At 39.4% G+C, this 7,184-nt stretch overlaps 1 long non-coding RNA gene across 1 annotated transcript; it reads right to left on the bottom strand.

The window, feature by feature from the left end:
* Positions 1 to 351: 351 nt before the first annotated feature.
* On the bottom strand, positions 352 to 6,562 carry LOC134421844 (uncharacterized). Its single transcript, XR_010028693.1, has 3 exons — positions 6,482 to 6,562; positions 2,250 to 2,333; positions 352 to 380 (listed from the first exon to the last, which is right to left on the bottom strand). It is a non-coding gene; the product is annotated as an uncharacterized LOC134421844 (long non-coding RNA).
* Between the last annotated feature and the right edge of the window lie 622 nt (positions 6,563 to 7,184).

The raw sequence follows: 7,184 nt of genomic DNA, 5'->3' as shown, positions 1-7,184 counted from the left end.
CTGCTGTGCCATACTTCAAACCAGCACTTTCCATGGAGAGGAAACAAGGCAGAATGAAAGCTATGAGGAGTTCTCACATTTTTACATCTGCATATCTTAGTGTTCATAACATGCCTTTGAAATTTCCATTTCAACACCTGGATATTCATTTTGAAAAGAATAATTTGAATTTCCATTGAAAATGCAATGGCAATAAAAGACAAGATAGGAGGATAGACACAGCTCACTCCAAATCAGAAGATTAATTATTTAGTCTTCTTAAATCTATCCCTATAAGAAATTAGATAATTACATATTACCTAGGAAAATCCAGTTGCTGATATATCTAGTGGATACTCAGATGAGTGAAAACAGACATGGCGCTAATCAAGTGGGAAAGTCTGAAAGAGCAACACAGAAAACCATCGTGGGTTCTTAATGCAGAGGAGTTAACCATCTGGGGCAGTATTGCATACCTTGTGACCACAATTGTAGCCCCAGCTGTAGCCTGAGAGGAGCTGTGATTCTGCCTCCCTGGGCATCTGTGAGACCTGCAAGGTCTGCAAGGTAGCAGGTGGTGCTCTGGTACAGTCAGAAGGGGTGATAATTTGGAGATTTTTTAAAAAAGCATTATTAACACAAAACTGGAGTGGACTTACAGGTCTCAATGATATAAATGATTTGCCACACCTTGCTCTTTCATCTGCTTTGTCTGTGCCTAGAAAAATTGTCCTAAGTCCTGCTGAGTCCTGCTAATACTGAGGAGTTACTGAGAGGCTGAGGAAAAGTTGAACTGGACTGAAGGACCAACACACTGGGTGAGCTTCACCCAGGTAAGCCTAGATGTTTGTATCTGTCTCTCACACTAGGAAGAAACACTCATTTCTAGGGCACAGACCTTCTGATCCCAGAGCAAATGCCTCAAGCATCCAGATGCATCACTCATAACAGGCTTTGAAGGACCCAGTTTCTCTGCACTGAATATAAAATTTAAGTTGACTATTCCAAACATAGACAAACCATTGACTTCTAATCATGCCAAAACCCATCCCAGCTGACCACCCTGACAGTCTGGTATTGGAGCAAATCAATGAAGAGTTTATCTAGATGCACAGGAGTGATAGGAAACCCTGAGATATTTGTAGTTACCCAGTGCTACAGCTCAAGGAAGTCCAAGCCTGGACTTTGAAATATAAACAACTTCAGAGTGATCATCAAAGGCTTTAACCAGCTCAAATCTCTGCCAGCAGAGCCTTGCAGCTCCATCTTCCCAGCAGGGTTGCTTCTGTCCTTGGAGAAGACATTAATCCTCCCAATGAGGATATCCAAGGCTCTCACTGTGATGGAGTTAATTATAGGTAACCTGCTGATGTTCAATTAAATATGCTCACCAGCACAATTTGTGGGGTGCATGGTATGCTTTGCTATGCCAAGTAAAAGGATCTAACATTGGACAGGAATAAATACCAGCTTGTACTGCAGGAGATTAGTGATCTGAAGCACCTGCTGTGTGACAGAGACATGCAAGTTTAGATGCCAGTTCAAACAAAGACCTTTAAACAAGGAGGTTTTGTCATGCAGTGTTAGGAAGTACAATTCTTCCTTAATCAAAATTAAGGAGTAATTTTTGAATATTCGCTTGTTATTAGAGACCAGAGGAGGAGTGAGCAGAACTCTAATCCGCCCAGTGTGCTACAAATATTGTAAGAAGAGACAATTTTCCTGGTAAGAGGACTGAAAGCTAAAAATATAAGGCAGAAGCTGAAGGGCAGCCAAAAGCACAGGGTGATATTCCATGTCTGTGGTCACACAGCTGGCCTGTGCCCAGGGCCTCTAGAGGTTGTAGGGGAAAAAAGTGTTGCATGGAATGATGTCTTTCACTGTCCTAAATTAACATGAAGCCAAAGTTCACCATCAGTGCAAGGGCTCAGCTGGCAGAATCTGCTGCTGAATGACTGATCCCACCACCACCAATGGAACCAGCAGTGGGAGTGGATTTGGAGCAGTCTCCAGTGGGATCAGAAAGCTGTTTTACAGAAACCATTGCAGAAATCAGGAGAGATCCAAGGAAAAGCACCAGTCCTTCCTAAACTGGACACACAGATCTGGAAAGGGGCTTGGTACTACCCCAAAGTTCCCCAATTTCTTGAAGTCTGAACACAAGGAGATGTAAAAAACAGAAATATGTTCTAGGTAATATGACAGAGTCTTTCTGTCTTCCATACCTTACAAAACTTAACCAATACAAAAACCAATACAAACAAACCTACCTTAGCTGAAGAACCTTGGTGGGAAAGTCAAGGGGAAATTACGTCCTCCCAAAAGTTTCTGGAACAGTCAAAGATACCCAGAGGCTGAAAATACATGAGAGACCCTCAGTGAGCACTGTGAGTTTCAGAAAAAAGTCCAAAATATTTTGTTCAAGTCATTTCTTCAAAGTTAGGATCAAAAATGAAGCAGCCAAATGAAAAAGAAAACAAACAAAACCCCAAAAAACTCAAAACATCAAAGTACTATGAATAGAATATGAAAAATCCAAGGAAACTGCACAATGTATGTGATTCCCTGTGCAGGGCTAGCACCTGGCCTGTACGTACTTGAACATACCAAGATTTATTCCTATCCATGGACTACACAATGTATTTATGTTTGCAATTGATGTATTGCACAATGTAATGAATAGCAAAGTAATAACAGAGAATAAGTCAGTTTCCTTGGCACCAGGTTCTGGATAGCACTAATCTGCAAATAGCACATGACTCATTGGCAATTCCCTTTCATATGCCAATTTAAAGGGAATTATATAGAAATTTATATTCTGCCCATACACACATCTACATCCTGTTCAGATAACCAATTTATACAGGTGTTGGCTGTGATGTGTATGGTCTACTAACATGAGTCCTGATTATTAACCAAAAACAGTTAGCAGAGAAGGATGAGCATGGCGTAAGTGAAATCCTATCTTTAGGCCATTACATCTAAGAAAAACTGTCATCACATTAAAGCAGACTATAACCTTTAGGTGAATTAGCAGCTACCTGTTTTACACGTGGGAGAGAATTAATTTTTTTCAAAAAGTAGGTAGCAGGCAATTTACTTTGGAAGGGCTGAATGCCCTCAGTGTTAAGATCCTAGGACTTAAGCTACCACTGTGGGTTGTTTCAAGAACAGCACAAGACATTCCAACACATCACAGGAGGATTCCTGGCCTCCATGGTATTCAATCAAGAAATGTCTCTGTTCCAAGCCTTGCTTTTCATTGCTCTTTGTAAGAACAACACAGGGAGTAGAAATTTAGCACAGGAGAGGCAGGTGGTGGATGCAACCCACTTCCAGACACTGCCTAGTTAATTACAGCTATGGAATCATACTCAATTGTAGTGTGAGCCAAATAGATTCCAGGTTTTTTTAATTACTTGTTGCTATATTAATGTTACTTCTATATTGGTTAGAAAAGCTGTGACTCAGAAAAGAGCCACCACAAGAATGACAAGTATTTCAAACTGCAAAGAAATGCACTGGTCTTTCCTGATGCAGATCCACCAAGTGGTAAGGTGGTGAAAATAAAAGGGAATCTTAGGACAGATAAAATAATATTCTACTTAACTCATGCATGTTATTAAATACCTATTAAGACATGAGTAGCAGAGAATCTTATGGGGTGGGGGGGAAAATTGCTGAAGTCAGATCTGCTGTGCCAGTGGTTCAGAAAGGCCAGACCCTTCTAAGCTGGGAACTGGAGTGAGTAAATCCCCTCTGTCTCTGCATGGCTGATTCCTGTATCCCAGGTGAGTGCTTAGCTAAGGGTGTATCACACTCACAGCTCAACACACACACACCAGGCTGCACCTCTGCCTCTGCTCAGGACAGCTTGCCTGCACAGCCATGCACACACTGAAGAAGTGCCTGAACCCCCTCTCTGGCCTGCCCTAAGAGCAGATCCCCCCCTGCTTTGTGCTCACTTGGCTTCCCATCTTATTTGTTTTTTTCTCATTTCTTTTGCCTTTCAATGTTTTTCAAAATCAAATGAATGCTGTGCAAGAGCTGTGTCAGTGCAATGCCTACCCGGCAAGGTCAGGAAGATGGCAAAAGCCATCTGGCTTACAAGGATGAGGGAGAAGGGCAAACAAGAGCAGTTATGTCAGACACTTTCAGAAGCACAGACAAGGCAGGGTCAGAGAGACCAGAACAGTTAAAATCACTCAGGTCCTATCCTGAGCACTGCAGTAAGGCTCAAAAAATACTCTTGTAAATCATTCTGAATCTCAGGAGACTAAAGAAGCTTTAAATTTTCTCTTGCATTGTGTAAGAAAAGGATTTTCACCTGAGAAGCAGATATAGAAGACTTTTGACCACAAAAGTCTTCTGTCTGTACCTCCTAAAGGTATCTCTCATTTTAGGGCAGAAATAAAAGCAGGATGCAGAGGCTGAGTATTCTTCTGATCCCTATCAGCTGCTCGTTAGCTATTTAGAAACTCATTAACTTCCAAAAGAGACCTTGGCCCTAATTAATGCCTGGACTGATCAGCCTGCCCCTTCCTCCTTTACCTCTGCCTCTCAGAGCCTTCTATAATGATTAAAGGAAGCCACATTTCCTTTGTATAATTTTAAAAATGTCATTTTTTCAGCTGTCAGGATCTGCACACAGCTGTTGAATTCAGTTCTATCTTGGAGCTTACCAGACCACTCCAGAATTCTCCAGCTTGCTTTGGCGCCCTAGTCCTTCATGCATACGTGTATCACTCTTAAATCCTTCACTAAACCAGGCTCTGCAATTTCCTGTCCTTGGCCTTTCCTGCAACAGAATCTGTTTTAACTGTGATTGAAGTCCCACCAAGGCCATTCAATCAACTGTATTGTTGGTGCTAATCCTGCAATCTTTTTAACACTATCAATAAGAGGGAAATGTATAAAAAAAATGGATTAGTTCCATCTTCCAAAATTATAATGTATTCTGCATGTAGATATGTACCCTCCATCACAGTGACAAAAAGAACTTATCAATATAATAGAAAAAGAAGAGAACTCTTCATTTTAATTTCTGTCTAAATAGATGCAGTTAACACTCTCAAGTTCAATAAGTATGAGCACTAAAAGATAAACTGGAAAAAAAGAAAAATGAGAAAAGTTACAATTGCAAATCACAAACACAGTCTTACTTGGGGTCTTATGCAGTTTAATGTCTCTGGCCAATACATGCAAATTATTTTTTATTTATTGAATTTCTTCCAGTTTCTCAGAAATATATTTCACACTCATCACATCTGCAGAAGAAAGTAAAGGCTGCCATGCCCTGGAACTGGTCATTTTGGATGACTGGACATGGGGTGCTCTGCTGCACAGCCACAGGTCACTCACAGTCCTCTTCCCAGGTAACTGTGATAGTCCTTATTCACCAAAATTAAAGGAAGCAATGCCCTTGCACATGGGCTATTAAAATAGTGAGTACAAGGGCTATAAAGTAGTAATACTACCCTAACAACTCTCTAATTAATATAATTAATGTAAATGTTACTAAAGGCTCTTATCTTATTGTAGCTATGCCCACAGTGTTACAGGAAGGCAAACTGAAGCTATCGTAATTCATTAGCATAATTATATATTAATGATAACCCTAAATTTCTTTTTCCAAAACAATGTTTGGAAAACATCATCACTACAGCAACAGGAATTCCAGCAAGAGTGAGAATAGTAAACTCCTGAAGGGTGTCCTACTAGTAGCAATTAAGTTGTATTAAATTAAATTGCAATCAAAATATTTGTCAGCCTGGTAAACATAATAAAATATTTCAACAGAACAGGATGCCATTCCACACAAAGAATTTCCTAACTTTATTTCTAAGAGAGCCATGAAGCTAGGAGTCCAGTTAAAATAACAGTCAGTGACCTGTTAAAAATGTTCTTGCTCTGGCATCCTTACCTTGAGTAGTCACATATTTACCAAGCTTGAGCCAAAGGTATGGTCAAACCACTGATTAAATATTTCCTGAATTCTACTGCTGTTTTCCTTAGGATTCCATATATATGTTTACCCTGACCACGTTTGCCTATTTTCTGCTTTTTTACATTCTCATACACAAATTTCCAATTTTGTATTCACTTTGTATTAACCAGTCCTTTGTATTCAAACACAATTTTATGCACACACTCAGGCATTTTCAATTTCTTAAAGACCAGTCTTTAAAAAGAAACACACTAAATAAGTGAGTTTTCCCTAAGTAAAAATTTTAGTCTATATTACTCTTGGGAGAAAAGGTTTCTGCTTCAGAGAATTCTGTGACAGAGAAAACTTCCCCAAACAAGAAGTGCTTTCCCAAACAAGAAGATTTTTAAGCACAACTGATCAAATACCAGACCTTCAATCCTGAAGAGCACTGCAATATTTCCACATTCATTCTCTATAGAATTTGGTTTAAAAATGGAAATAATGAATTCTGTGGAAATACAGATATATCCTAAAAATATACTTTCCTGATAGGATGGAACATTATCTCCTTACCGGTTTTCATTTTTAAGTAACTTAATGGCAACAGACCCTTTTCAGAGTGAGCACTGCTCTTCCAAATGGCCCTCTCTGCCAATATTCTCAGGGAATAACTCTAAGCTGCCCTGAGCAGTGCTGGAGGCTCCTGTACTTGCAGGATAAAGACCAATCTGAAGAATACATGGTGGCCTCAGCAGCCTTGTTGTGAAGTGTCACTTCAGACAAAGTAGAGTCATTGGAAAAAGTACTTGGTGAAAGATAGGAGTTAATTTTTAAAAGGCTTTAGTGCATGACACTCAAAATTCAATAGATCTATTTGGCAAATATAGAGGAAGACACTTTTCCAGTGCTAATAATAGCGGAGAAAAGTCCATCAGTTTTGCAATCCTGAAAATAACTAGACTTAGATTCCTAACTAACTTTTTTAAAAAATATGAGTTAGTCATCTAAAATCTCTTAGATCAATTTTTAAAAGGTATTTAGGTGCCAAGCTCCCTAGACCTAAGATATTTTTTCATAAACAGGAAGTCTTGCAGAGAATATCACATAATTTAAAATTTATAAAAAGCATACTTGCCAAGCAGAAAACTCACAATTGTCAAGCAGTTAAATAACTCATCAGCATGATTGATCTCAGTGACCTTTAATCCCAATGGCTCTTTTCCCAAGCCATCCAGGACACTCTGTCCAGTATGTTACATCTAAAAGATAATATCCA

This window comes from Melospiza melodia, chromosome 9 (genome assembly GCF_035770615.1).
Source record: "Melospiza melodia melodia isolate bMelMel2 chromosome 9, bMelMel2.pri, whole genome shotgun sequence".
In the NCBI taxonomy this organism is placed as follows: domain Eukaryota; kingdom Metazoa; phylum Chordata; class Aves; order Passeriformes; family Passerellidae; genus Melospiza; species Melospiza melodia.
This window is presented reverse-complemented; position numbering and strand designations above follow the sequence as displayed.